Below are 15,288 nucleotides of genomic sequence, written 5' to 3'. Positions count from 1 at the left end.
TCCCCAATTGTTATTCCTGATGTCTGCACTAAGGACAAATCCTGGTGTACAGACATCCAACATGCCCTAGCAAATAAAATTGACACACTTCAGAATAAAATTCAACAAAAAAAAGAAGCTCTGAACTTACAGCACCCGCCTAAAACCCTCTCGCCTAAGGAGTCACCATCGGCACACAATACTACCCTCCATTTTGCTAAAATGTCTACCCTAGAGGTGGAAAAAAAATGATCCTATCTTTGAAGCCCTCGAACTGTAAAGGCGATATTTGCCCAGCACAGCTAATAAAAGATGCTGCCAGAGAACTCTCCCCATTCATAACTAAACTGATAAATGCCTCATTTGCTACAGGTACCATACCTGCTAACCTCAAACAATCTTGGGTGTTACCCCTCCTCAAGAAACAGTCACTAGATCCGCTTATTCCCACTAACTACCGGCCCATTACCACGGTCCCATTTCTACTAAAAATATTGGATAAAGCCGCTTACATTCAAATTAAAAAACACTTGGAATTGCATAAACTTCTAGGCAACAGACAATCTGGTTTCCGTCCACTACACGGAACAGAGACAGCCCTAATCGACCTAAAGTCCCAAATAGACGAGCTGAGAGACAAAGGAAGGACAGTACTCTTGCTCCTAGTTGACCTCTCTGCCGCATTTGATCTGGTCAACCACAAGATCTTATGACGGCACCTTGACTCTGCAGCCCACTTCTCCACGGGCGCCATCAAATGGATTGAGTCCTTCCTGAGCGAGAGAACTATGAGAGTCTTCTCCCTTCAGCAGCTGCCGACCCTACACCCATCCTATGTGGTGTTCCCCAAGGGTCCTGCGTCTCCCCCACCCTTTACAACATCTTCAATAAGCCACTGTTCGACGATCTGGACCAGCTGGGTATCACCTACACTAACTATGCAGATGATACTCAGATTCTCCTTCCACTTTCCGAGGATTACGGTACGGACATGGGTTTAGTGAACAAAGTTTACCTTATCATCCAAGCATGGATGGCCACTCATGGCCTGTGCTTGAACGATGATAAGACTGAACTTATAATTCTGGGTTCGCAGGCTAATATCAAAAAACTAAGCCAAGAATTCTCATCATTCAATATTGACGGTAACACCATTAAAGTTTCCAAGGAAGTAAAAACCCTTGGATTCTATTTAGACTCCACACTGTCCTTTGATAAACAGGTCAAATCCCTTACCTCGGCCACGGCCTACACCTGCAAATTACTCAGAGCTGGTAAACCGTTCCTCTCTGACAATAGTTGTCTGATCCTGGCTACAGCTCTAATACTCTCCAGAATAGACTACTGCAATGCCCTCTACAGTGGTGCCAATCAATCTACCATCCAAAAGCTCCAAACACTACAGAATAACGCCCTAAGAGCAGCACTAGGCATAAATAAGAAAACTCACATCTCCTCCTTGAGACGTCAACATAAATGGTTATCTACATCTAACAAAATATCACTAAAAACGCTCTCCTTGACACATAAAGCCCTTAACAACGCAGCCCCCAGCTACCTCATAGATAAACTCCAGAGAAGAACTTCTCTCAGACCTACCAGAACTGGGAATACTAATTGCCTGACTATTCCCAAATATAAGCTTACCACCATTGGGGGTAATAGCTTTACTGTTAAGGCAGCTACAAGTTGGAACTCACTGCCTCAGGAGCTGAGAGCAGACCAACCCTACTTACATTTCAGGAAAAATGTAATAAAACATATCACTGCTACGGATCCTTAGTCTCCCATTACCCTCAGAGGACTTGCCCACTCCCACAGAGACCTGGACATCCTGCGGTAACAGTGGACTACCGTATTACTTTTGAGTTTTGCATTAATCTCTAAAGACCTTGTGCATTGTGATCCATTCGGGAGCCTAGTATCTTACAAAGGGCGCCACGTGGCACATTCATCCTTTGTACAGTGCCTATTGTTCATTTATTTAATTTCATTGGCTATTTTTTCTTCGTCCTATTTTGTACATTGTATATATCCTGTATTCATGTAAAAAAGTGTATATTTTGCTATCATGTAAATATTGTAACCTGTGGATACGAAACTATGTAAGTCTTGCATTTCCATTTTGCTGCGTGCGTTTACTCACGAGTCTGGTGCGCTTAACAAATGAATAAACAAACAAACAAACAGCAACAGAAAAGGTCGCTACAAAAACAGGAGCAAGTGCCCTCAGTCCTAAAAACAAGCAAAGATCACCATCACTGGTATATGTGTCTACATTGTCCACACAGAGCATGCAAATCAAGAGATGCATAAATAAACAGTGGCAAATACTCACCAAAGATGACAGGACAAAAGATTTGTTCACTGAACCCCCAATATTTGCGTACCAATGATCAAATATTTTGAGAGATTTGCTTGTGAACACACGTGAAGACAAACCTAACAAAAGCAACTCAACAACGAGAACTGGCACTTACCCTTGCTTAAATGGCAGCAATTGCAACAGTATAATAAAAGGAGGAACAGTTGTGCATCCCTACACAGGAGAGCAAATAGCAATAAAAAGTTATGCAACCTGCAATACAGAAAATTGCATTTACGGCATACGCTGCCCCTGTGGTATATACTACGTGGGTGAGACAGGACGGAAATTGCAAATACGTATTAATGAACACAAATCGTGCATATGCAATAAAAACACCAATTCAGCAGTGGCAAAACATTTTAATGAAAAAAAGCACAACATCTCACAACTTAGATGTCAAGCATTAGAAGTCATTGAGAACAGCTGCATGGATACAAAAAAGAAAAGACAACAGAGAGAAGCCTACTGGATCGATCGACTGGAAGCATTGTCACCGCGAGGAATGGATGACAAACTTGATCTTAACTGCTTCCTATAGTATATCAGTCTGTTTTGTATAAACTCATTGCCTTGTTAACTACTCGTTTTCGATAAAATGCTTAATTATCTGTATTATCTGTATGTACCACAACACTTACATGACTATGGAATACTCACAACCCCACATACTGGCCAGAGCACTAATTATTTCAAGGCTAGACTACTGCAACGCCCTATACAATAGTGCTAACAAAACTATTATCCACAGACTCCAAATATTACAAAATAACGCCATTAGAGCGGCTCTAGGCATCAATAAAAGAGTGCATATATCTGCCATCAGACGACAACACAAATGGCTATCCACCCATAACAAAATACTACTAAAAATCGCCTCCCTGACTCACAAGGCACTGCACAATGTGGCACCGAGTTACTTAATTGACAGAATTTCTAGAAGAACCTCTAGCAGACCATCTAGATCCATCAACATAAACTGTCTGGCAGTACCTCGATTTAAAACCTCTAAGATTGGCGGCAATAGCTTCCCTGTTAAGGCCGCCAAACCTTGGAACTCCCTACCATACCAGTTGAGAGCTGACCTCCCCTATTCTGGATTTAGAAAAAACCTCATCACCCACCTCAACCTGGCTGATATCTAGCTAGATCCTGTGCTACGCTAGCCCGACTGTTGCTAGATTGTATATTTGATACTTGTTAACTGTATATATTTGTGTACATATGTAAGCACTAAGATTTAATTAACTTTGCCTTTTGTATGACTTAAGCCTGTATTTTGGATTACCTGCATAATTCGATGTGTCATTTACTGCCTGTACAATATGCATCACTTCTAAGCTTCGCATATCCTTCGGCGCCCTGCTACTTTCGGGTCTGGTGCGCCTTATAAATGTAATAAACAAACAAACAAACAAACACAGTGAGAGCAGTGATTAAAACTGGCTCTGGTCCAACGACAACTAATTTTCGTCGTACCTAACTATCTTGATACCCCTGAAATCCGGCTCTATGACTATTTTGCCTTTAACGTCCTACTTCACTGTATACATGTACTCCTAACATTGTAACCTGCTATCTCTCATCTCTATTGCTTGTATTGACTTGTATACACTGTACTCCGTATGTATGTAACCTAAGCTTAAGTAACCTTGCACCCGTTGCGCCCGGCTACCCTTGGGTTTTGTGCGCATTATCAAATAATAAACATAAACATAAACATAAACATTAACACAATCTTTATAGTCTCCACATAAGCCTTTTCAACAATTTTAGTTCTATCTAATAAGTGAGCATCTTCGACTGTGAAACACACTAAAATAAGAGAAATATCCCAGTGGAGAATTATTTGACATCGCACTTCACACATTTACCAGAATGCATCACAAAGACAGCAGGCACAGCCTGTTTGTGCAATCTCTTTCCCACTTTTTTCAATATCAGTAATTTATTGTTCAACCCGCAACACTGCAGACAGTGGACAAGCGATCTTGTATTTTCAACAATTTTCGATCTATTTATTATTTATTATTTACTTTTTAGAATTTAACGCAGGATCGCCAAGCGTCCGCGTTGTTAACATACCCTCAAACAGTGCATATTGACAGACTACAGTTGGCTTCACATAGCCTATTGTATTTGCCCACACTAGTATGGCCGACATGATGGTCCACGAGCGGCCATTTTATAAACAAACGTCACCATGACAACCGTCTTACTCTCTTGCAGCGACCGGCCTCCATAGTAGCAGAGAACGCCACTGTCACAGAGATTACACTAACGCATTGTGCGTTTTCAAGGTAAGCACGTTAATCAGATCAGTAGAGAGAAGATAAGAGCAGTATTGCCCTAGATAACGATGAACAGACTCACGAACAATATCACACTTTATTTACTTTTGCAGCGTTCCACGAACGCATTCGACAACGTCTTCGACCGCTGATAATGATCATGGTAGACATGAAGCTGCAGCTTAGTGCCTCCACAGGGTGAAGGAGGGTGATATATCTGGCACCATCCAGCCACTTATTGAGCATTTATATTATCCAAGTGCAGTGCATTACAGCAAGATAACTTGAAAAGGGAAATCACTATAATGTTTATGTATCTCCATAATAATTCTTATGCCTTACCACGAAATCCGGGTTGAACAATGAAGTAAAGTGTATATATCGCATTAACAAGCAGCCACTCTTATCCAAGTCACTAATTGACATACATGTTATTTTTCTCTGTGGCCCTCATTACGATACCGGCGCTAAACCATGGCGCTATTAGCACCATGGTTGGTGCCGGTATCGTAACGTGTCCGCCATGGTGAAATGGGGAAATATCGCCCCATTCCAAGGTGGGCGGGACGGTATTTCACCATTTCCCCATGGCCCTTCCCCATTCCCATTTTTGCCCTATAGGGCATAATGAGAATGGCGAAGGCGCTAAGTACGGTACCGCAAATTGCGGTACCATACTTACCGCGAAGGTCCCTTTGCGGGTCCCTACTTTAACGGCTGGTCGAGACCAGCCGTTAAGGTCGGGTCCCGCAAAGGGACCTCGTAATTAGGCGCTAATGGGTTAACGGTGCCACAGCCTTTTACGGCGCCGTTAACCCATTAGCGCCAGGGTCGTAATGCTGCCCGTTGTGTCATATGTTTTGTTTGTCACTTGTGGGTACCCTGTTATTTCAATAATGTTATTGCCATTATATTATGTTTGAAGAATACTCTAATAGCAAACCTACCTGTGTAGATTTACCAGGCTCTGAAGAAGGACATTAGATTTTCCGAAATGCATTAGCCATAGGGTTTTCCATTTGCCAACAAAGCAGTATCTAACAAATTGGTGATGTTTAACCAATTATTATCATCAAACATCTCAAAACTTCATGAATAAATGAATTCATCGAAAACACCATTTAAATAGTTTTTACTTTTTTTCAAAACATGAGACAAGATATTTAACCCCTCATGGGATTTACAGGTGTGCAGCCCACACCGACGGCTAATCAGCCTAGGTCCTTTCTTCTTCAGTCTATCACGAGCGCCCAGCACAGAGGCACTTTTTAGTCGGCTGCACCCTACTAAGCAGTATTAAATTAAAACAAATACCAAGTGTATCAACATTTTCAAATACACTTGAAAAAAGCTGTGCACCCTCTCCCACTCTTCATGTTCATTGTACAGGTCAGCCCTCGGGCCACTTCATCAACATCCTTACCCCTCATTTTCAGAATTATGCTGATAGCTCTCAAGCCTCCTGGAGACTGCGTGCCAAGGCACTGATGGAGACCTCATTCCAACCTTTCTTCAAAAAGAGCAACACTGGACCATCGGCAACAACCTTTGCCTACACCCTGCTAAAACTGAAATCATTTGCCGTGGTCCCAAAACTCTGTTCTCCCTTCCCTTCCTGCCAGAAATGTGAGAATATTGTTTGGTATCTTCTGAACTTTCAGCCTTCAAACAAATCTACTGCTTAAGTAACATCAAGTGCACATGGTGGAGAGAATCTTCCTCTTACTAACTGCAATTTTCCCAAAGGTAAGCCAGCTCCCTATTGAAGCCTGACCTTAGCTTTCCATTTTTAATTTTAAATTGCATTGCACTCTGTGCGGGACCCTGTGGCTTTTCCCCCTCCTACTTCCTGAATCTCGGCATGCTCCCACCTCCCAGCCTGCCCCGCCCCCCCTTATTGGTTCATTTCACCCTCATAACACACACCTCCAGGGCACGCCGTCTGCCCATGCAGCCCCTGTGGCTAAGCGCCCAAAGGCAAAGGGTGGCTCATACAGAGGTGGCTCAAGTCTGTGCCCACCAAAGTACATGTGGCCTGGTTGGGGAGTAGAGCAGTCACTGTACTCTGGAAACCCTGCCACTCAACCTACCCTAAGAAGATAGCACACTAGGCTGTTAATACTAACCAGCTTAATACCTAGACAGAACTGTGAATATTAGCCTGTGTCACACTGAGATAGAACTGTGAATATTGGCCTGTGCCACACTGAGATAGAACTGTGAATATTAGCCTGCACCGCACTGAGATAGAACTGTGAATATTAGCCTGCACCACACTGAGATAGAGCTGTGAATATTAGCTTGCATCGCACTCAGAGAGAACTGTTAATGTTGTCTTGAGTCACACATCTAGAGAGTACCACATTGAGATTGGACTGTGAATACAGACCTGCGCCGCACTCCGAGGGAATTGTTAATGCTGCCTTGATTCACATCTAGAGAGTGCTACATTGAGATAAGACTGTGAACATTAGCCTGTGCTGCACTCTTAGAGAATTGTTAATGTTGCCTTGAGTCACATTTGTAGGAGACTGCGACCATTAGCCTCTGCCACATTAAGATAGAACTGGGAATACTAGCATGTGCCACAATGAGATAAGACTGTGAATTGCCTGAGCCTCATTGAGATAGAACTGTGAATATTAGGCTGTGCCACACTGAGATAGAACTGTGAATATTAGCCTGAGCCTCATTGAGATAGAACTGTGAATATTAGGCTGCGCCACACTGAGATAGAACTGTGAATATGAGCCTGAGCCACATTGAGAGAGAACTGTGAAGATTAGCCTGACCCACATTAAGATAGAACTGTGAATACTAGCCTGTACCAAACTGAGACAGAACTGTGAATTATTGACCGGCGTCGCACTCAGAGAGAACTGTGAATATCGCCTTGAGACACATCTAGTGAGGACAGTGACCATTGCCCTCAGACGCATTAAGAATATAATTGTGAATGCTGCCTTGAGTCACATCTAGAGAGAACTGTGACCATTGGCCTCGGCCACATTAAGACAGAACTGTGAATACTAGCTGGCACCACACTGAGATAGAACTCTGACAGGACCCAAATGAATAACAAGAGAGTAGCCCTAGCTATATAACCCCCGACTACATAATCCACACAGCCACCAACTACACATAGTTTGTTTCACCTTAGCCACATATTGAACCTGGCACAAGTTATCTAGCAAGTCACACCACCAGACACCCCTCAAGCTTGTATCACATAAACCTGCCTCACCACAGACGAACCCTGCAAGACCACCAGACTAAGCACAAAAGACTGACTGTGCGCAACGACAGCACCACACAATCATACATGCAAGGAAGCAAAGATCCAAATGAAACCAATCAGGAAAAGCATGTACAATCGTACAATTATAAACCAAAAACCAAGCCAACAGGCAAGACACTGCATGTGGGCTACCGCCCTTGTAACCTCAACCTCAACCTCAATCCCGAAGGAAACTCAAAGGAAACATAAACCAACAAATTTACAAGGAACCTGACCACGACAACCCAAACAAAAACCAAAAAGGGAGAAACACTCCGACATCAACTCCACAACCTACTGCCAAATAACACAAAAATTCCACGAAAACAATAGAACCACGAGAAAGACAATTGGGAGAGAGAACAAACTCAACTGAATTCCACCACAGATCCACAACTACGGAACACACCCCTATCAACAAAATCAAAAACAGAACTACCGCTGACCGAAGAGAAAAGTCCCTATACCTAACATCATACCTCCCAAACAACCACTCACTGAAATGAACCAACCCAACGAAACGAATCAAGAAAGACCGACAACACAACCATGCAGAAGAAGAACAGACAAAGCTAGAGGCAACAAGAACACGATAGACGCCCTAATCGCATATATCACCAATACAAGAGGACCCACCCTCAAACAGCCACAAAATCTAGAAGTGGAACCTGAAGAAAACAAAAACCTAAGACTTAACCTAGAAGAGCTATTTGATGACAACACAAACACAACTGTACCACCACAAATCTACCTGGAAGAAAACCAAAACACCAATTAGAAGACAACACCGATAATAAAGCGCAAACCAAATTATACAATAAAAATCCACTGCAACCTAATAACGCAAGATCAATGTCAAAACACTCAACAGAGATCTTTGACCTGCTGTACGACAATGGTATTGACATCCTATAATAAAATCCTATTCATCACAGAAACATGGCTGGATGACAACAACTACATCACACTCCAAAGCTGCCTCCCCATCAACTACAAATGCCTAGGTTAAACAGGAAAGGAAAAAAAGGAGGAAGCCTCGCAACAGCCTTCAAAGAACACCTGAAAATAAAAACAGGTGAACCTCTAAACATCGGGGACTGCAAATCCATGGTCATACACTTATCAGCGAATCCAAAAACAAATATTAAATTCATACTGGTTTACAGACCACCAAAATACGATGCAACCTTCGTCGACAACTTCATATAAGCCCTCACCAACATAGCCATCCAGCATGAGCATCTGATAATCCTGGGGGACTTCAGCATATGGTTCGAAGAAAAACACACCAACTTGCAAAGCTCACTGACAAAGCTAATCAAGCAACTAGCAACCATGAAACTACAACTGGTCAAAGGAGCAACACAATCGGCAGGGCACATATTTGATGCAATTTTCACCAACAAAAAACGTATCACCACCGCACCACCAATACAGATACTTTGGAGCAACCATCTCAACATTACTTTTGTGATCACTAAACCAACTAAAGCTACCAACCAGCCCCTCAAACTCCCAACCACCACAAAAAGAAACTGGAAAGCCGTCAAAGCAAGCAACCTAATAGAATAACTGCAGCAGACAAAACCAATCACGACCGAACTGGAGAAGGCAGACCTAGACGAAAAACAGACCTACTACATTAATGGATTGCTGATACAATCCAAAACATCTCTCAAGTTCTAAAGCTTACTCCCTTGTCGACTCCTCATCTTATGTATCTGAAGCTTCCTCTGTGGCTTCATCGTTCTTCTTTCTTCTTGAATCCACCTTCTTTCCCTTCTTCTTTTGGAAGAGATAAGGATGAGCTCTGTTAGGCAGAAAAACCCTGGTAGCGATGGTGTGCAGAGAAGTAGTGGGTTGGTCCCTCAATAGGTCCGGATAATGGACATGACTTCCTCCATTCAAAATAGACTGACTCTGGTTAATTGGCAGATTGACGTCCAGCTCAATCGTAGCAGACTGAAGAGTCTGAACCCACAGTCAACCTTGTTGTAAACTAGAAAAGGCAGCAGAAAGGAGCGGGCCGTGCGGTGAGTCCGGAAGGAGGTAATAGCAGGATCCAATGGAGGTTTCACTTTCAAGCGTGACAGAAAGGAAAGCCAGACATGCGTGCAATAAGAGAGAGGCACGCAAAGCAGAGGAGTGAGAATTGCAATAGTCAGGTAGGATGACAATCCAACTAGGAGAGGCATTGCGCTAAGCAGAGCACAACGCGTGGCAAAGGGAAGGAATTCCCCGGAATGCCGCGAGCGGCAAGAAAGATAAGGTAGCAGAAGGTAGAGCTGCAGAGCAGCGAAAGCTACAATAAGCTGAAAGAGTGCGAGCACAAAGGAAATGCAAGTAGCAAGACCAGGAGGGCAGGGAGGACAGAAAAGGGTACGAACTGCGGAACGTCTTTCCCTGGAATGAGACTAGGGTTGCAACACCCCGAGCTGGTGAAGACAACCCGGTATAAGCAGGCAGCGGCCATGTTGGCTGAGAACTAGACTGCTACTTCACGTTCAGTAGGGAACGTGGTGGGAAAGTCAAGGGAGTCTCCACTTGCTCCACAACCTCCAGGGCTGCCGCATGACAACAAGAAGAACACGCAATTCTAGAATGTCTCAAAGAAATCTGAGTGGATGAACGCCAACAACCTAAAAATCAAACCAGAAAAGACAGAAATCATGATTATATCCAAAAACCAAGCAAACAACACCTAGATACCGAGGCCGATAGAATTGGGAACCGCGCCCACACCATCAAACGTAGTAAAAAACCTGGGAGTTCTAATGGACAACACACTAACATTCGAACCACACGTAAATACAATAACTAAGAAATGTTTCTTCCTCCTTCACTCAACAAAAAGAATCCTACCATTCCTGTCCTTCACCCACAAAACACTTACAATCATCGCCCTCATCATGTCAAGAATCGACTACGCCAACAGCCTCTACCTCGAAATGTCGGAACAACTGCTGAAGAAACTATAACAAATCCAAAACGCAGCGGCCAGACTCCTCCTCAAACTATCCAGAAGAGATTACATCACACCAGCACTAAAAATGCTACATTGGCTTCCAATCAAATAACGTATCAAGTTCAAAACAATGTGCATAACACACAGGGCAATCAGCGGGCAGGGAGCAGAATTCCCACAAAAGAAAATAACCATCTACACGCTGACGAAACTCCTTAGATCAAGCAATGAAATCCACCTAAACCAAAGCCATACGCCCGGAAAAAACTTGGGGGCTCCTCTTTCTACCACCTGGCGGCAAAAACCTGGAACAACCTCTCGAAAGAAATAAGAAACACGAAAGACCACCTATAATTCAGAAAACGACTAAAAACCTGGCTCTACAATACCTCAGAACCAGACAGAAACAACCGAAACAATAAAACCAAAAACGCAAAGAGAACCAGTTGACAGAACCCATGATGGTACAGATAACACCTAGAGCCAACAGAGAGCGGGAACATCCACAAGAACAAGAGATACAATGCTAGGCAGAAACGACCACGAGCAACAACCCAATCAGGATGGAACAATAGCTAACAAGGCTGACACAAACAGCACAACTATCAACCTTACCCACTACCAAGCATCTCCCTGACAGACATGACTACATGAACAATGTGTAAACCCCAACCCAACGTAATTGTGCAACCACACTATCCAACTACTACCGAAAGCTCACAAAACAACCATCCTCAAATGAAACCCTCCCTATTGTTAGGGAGAATTATCTGTTTAGGCTGAATTCCCTAACCTAATGAGTCCCCCAGCAGCTTTGCTGGATTTTTGGGGTTTATTTATTTCTCCTGCCAAGAGTGAGACTCTTATACCCTCACTCTTGGACATGATTTGAGTGTGTTTCTTTGACTCTAGATGTGTTTAATGGGCTATGGGGTCTTTTACTCCATTGGGCTTCATGTGTTTTTGTGATGTGTGTTACACAGCACCCTCAGTGCAGTAACACAGGGGTGTCATAGTGACCCCCCAGTATAGACTCCATACCCTGGGAATGACTACTGTCTCCCAGGGCATGTAAAGTCACCATTGACTTTACTAGTCTCAAATTCTGAACAGAACCAGTTCAAACCATCATATTGTGGACGTACTGGCTGGGGCAATTCGATTGCCCCGGGGTCTGTTAGTCGAGGGGGCACGTCTCCATCCCCCCTTATCGAGTTTTGGCTGGTGGCACTGGATACTACTTTTTATATTCGACCGCGAATATATCTCTATGGGATTTCCCATTGTTCGAGGCTACCAACTTTAATTATTTAATTCCTATAGCCTCGAACATACTGCTGGTTTATTTATTTAATATTAATTCTCCGGTTGGTAATTTTTGCCAGAAATCGGTTCTAAAATGGCGTTTGTGTTCGCTTCTGTGACTCCAACCCAAGTTGAGCCCTTTGTTCCACTTTTTGGCGGGCTTCTCCACAGAAGCCCTCCAAAGTGGTGCCACTCTGTCTAAGAAACCCACACCCAAGATAGTAAGTAGAAGATGGAATGCACTAAACCGACGTACACGATACCCTAGCAGTATTCTTGGAGATGTACTGACTTCCTAACGATTAACCCAACACACACAACAAAATCATCTGAGACATAGGTATGGTGATTCGTTGGCGGCACACCAATCTTGAATGGCAGTTAGGCAATCAGTGATGAGAGAGGTGGAGGAGGTGGCCGAGGGCAGACTGAAAAAGAGCTGAGTGTCATCTGCGTAGCACTGGAAGTTTGAGCAGAAAATGGCAATACAGTGGGCGAGAGTTGCTAGGTATTGGTTGAAAAGCCACGGCGAGAGGTTAGACCCCAGGTGGAGAGGAAGATAGATGATAGGAAGGACCCAAGTTGGACCTGGGAGGGTTAATCAGAGAGGAAAGAGGTCAGCCAGGCCAGAGCCTGATCGGTGATGCCCAGGTTATCACGGAGACGGTTGAGCAGGATGGTATGGTTGACCATGTCGAAGGCAGAGGAGAGATCAAGTAGGATAAGGACAGAGGGAATACTAGAGTCAAGGTTGGAAAGCAGATCTTCACGGATGTTCAGGAGAGCAGTTTCCATGCTTCTGCCGGATCTAAAGCCAGACTGATGGTCATGGAGACAGCCAACAGAGTCAGAATGAAGGATTAGCTGAGAGTTTGCCCAAGAAGGGGGTAATGGAAATTGGGCGATAGTTGGCTGGACAAGAGGGATCAGCTGTGGGTTTCTTGAGGAGAGGATGCACAAGGGAGTGCTTAAGAGTGGAGGGGAAGGATCCTGAGGCAAAGGAGTGGTTGCAGAAATCGGCAAGGGCCGGAGCCAGGGTATCAATGTGGTCCTTGATAGTTTTAGAGGAACAGGGATGAACCTGTTTTGATGAGGCTTTCATAGATCAGACTTGTCTAGCGACCTCGTCAGGGGAGAAAAGAGGAAAGGAAGAGAAGGAGGGAGGGGGGATGGCTAGAGGAGGGTCAGTGAGTACAGACGGAGAGGGGAGAGGGGAGGGAGTGGAAGAGAGGGTGGACAAGATGTCCTGGGTTTTTGAGATAAAGTGAGAGGCCAGGGCATTGCAAAGAGCCTGAGAGGCAAGGGGAGGGGTAGAGACTGCAGCAGGGTTGGCCAGCTCCTTGCAGATTTTAAAGAATTCGGCCGAGCTGTTAGATGCTGCAGAGACACAGGCTTGAATGTGGACTCTCTTCTTGGTACGGACAGAGAGACGGTATTGCCTTTGGAGTAGGCGACGGGCCAGTTTGTCAGAGGATGAACAGGACTCCCTCCATTTTCTCTCAGCCGCCCTACACCTATGTTTAAGTGTAGCTAGGTCTGAGTCATACCAGGAATTGCACTTGGCTTTGGACTTCAGGCGGATCCTCATGACAGGGGCAAGAACATCAAGAGTATCAGAAATAGAAGAATAGAGAAGAGACAGGGCTGTGTCAGGGTGTGATTCAGCCAGAGGAAGAGGGGGGGGGAGAGTAGGTGGCAGCAAAAGCCTCGACTGGCACACGCTTCATGGTCCGGATATCCAGGAAGGTAGGTGGCAGTGTTGGGATAGGCTTGGCTTGGGGGGAAGAGAGAGAGAGTTGGGAGGAGGTAGTGGTCACTCCAAGAGAGGGGAGTGGAGAGAGGCATAGAGAAGGGGAGGCTAGAGGAGATCAAGACATCAAGTGTGTGCCCTGCAGAGTGCGTTGGGCCAGAGGGGAGGATAGAGAGGGAGAGGGAATCGCAGAGGTCGCGAAAGAGCAAAGTTGAGGGACAGGGAGAATCAAGATGAATGTTGAGGTCACCAAGGAGGAGGAGTTGAGTGGTTGAGGCCAGAAGAGAGGAAGAGAGGTCAGCCCACTAAGAGAGAAAAGAGGTGATCTGACCAGGGGGCCGGTAGAGAGTAGCAACAGTAAGAGAGTGGCTGGGAGAGATTGAGAGCGTGCAGACGAGGCATTCGAAAGAGTAGATCTGAGTGGGAATGATAGTGGTAGGAATCCAGTCTGGAAAGATCAAGGCTACACCCCCTACGGGCCGAGTGGACCTGGGTGCGGAGAAGATTTTGTAGCAATCAGGGAGGAGAGTGTCAAAGCTTGTGACAGAGCTGGCCGTGAACCATGTCTCTGTAAGAGCAAGGACATCAAGGTCAAGTTCTTCAAGGAGGTGGCAGATGTCAGAGGAGTGTTTGACAGCGGAGCGAGAGTTGAGAGTGGCAAGATGGAGAAGGTTGCCAGCCTTGAAGACTTTCCGGGGAGGGGTACAAATCAGAGGTACGCCCTGCGGAGTTGTAGAGGTAGCCAGAAGAGGGGCAGAGGAGGGAAGAGTGGGCAAGGTAGCCAAGGAATGAGAGGAGGGGACAGCCGGCGAAGAAAGGAAGTTGATGAGGCGAGGGAACCGCCTATCAAAGAGGAGGAGATTGGCCTGGGGACCTTGGACCATGACAGTGCCATTAACGTAGACGTTAAGGATGACTCAAGAGGAGTCGAAAGAAGCCATGAGGACTTCCCAGCGCGTGCCACCATTTATGGGAGAGGAGGACAAAGCACAGAGATCATATGGGGGGTCCATAGATCCGGTGATGGAACAACAAAGAGGATGTCGGTGAAGGTCTGTCTGGAAGAGGCACTGGTATAGGTATCAGCAATAGGGAGACCAGGGTTGCAGGCCAAGATATCCTTTTTAAACTTCTTCTTTCCAGACTTAGTGAGAAGGGATGGATAGTTGATAGAGAAGCAGAACATACCTATACCTTTATAGACATGAAATGTATGCAGTTAGTAAATAAACCATTTTTTTTAAACATTCTGGGACAAACAGTAACTTTAAAAATCTTTTTTCCCAGCAATCAAACTAGCAGGAGAGAGGTCACAAATTACAATATGCCATACTTTCTCTTCTCCCTCAACTGCAA

At 44.7% G+C, this 15,288-nt stretch overlaps 1 protein-coding gene across 1 annotated transcript in view; it reads right to left on the bottom strand.

Annotated features, from left to right (window-relative positions):
* Positions 1-15,288, bottom strand: part of LOC138489484 (zinc finger protein 182-like) — a 325,984-nt gene that overhangs the window by 268,947 nt on the left and 41,749 nt on the right. The window lies entirely within an intron of this gene.

Source organism: Ambystoma mexicanum, chromosome 9 (assembly GCF_040938575.1).
Source record: "Ambystoma mexicanum isolate Mex_15411 chromosome 9, UKY_AmexF1_1, whole genome shotgun sequence".
Lineage (NCBI taxonomy): Eukaryota > Metazoa > Chordata > Amphibia > Caudata > Ambystomatidae > Ambystoma > Ambystoma mexicanum.
The sequence above is the reverse complement of the archived record's forward strand: the minus strand, read 5'-3'. Positions and strand labels throughout refer to the sequence as shown.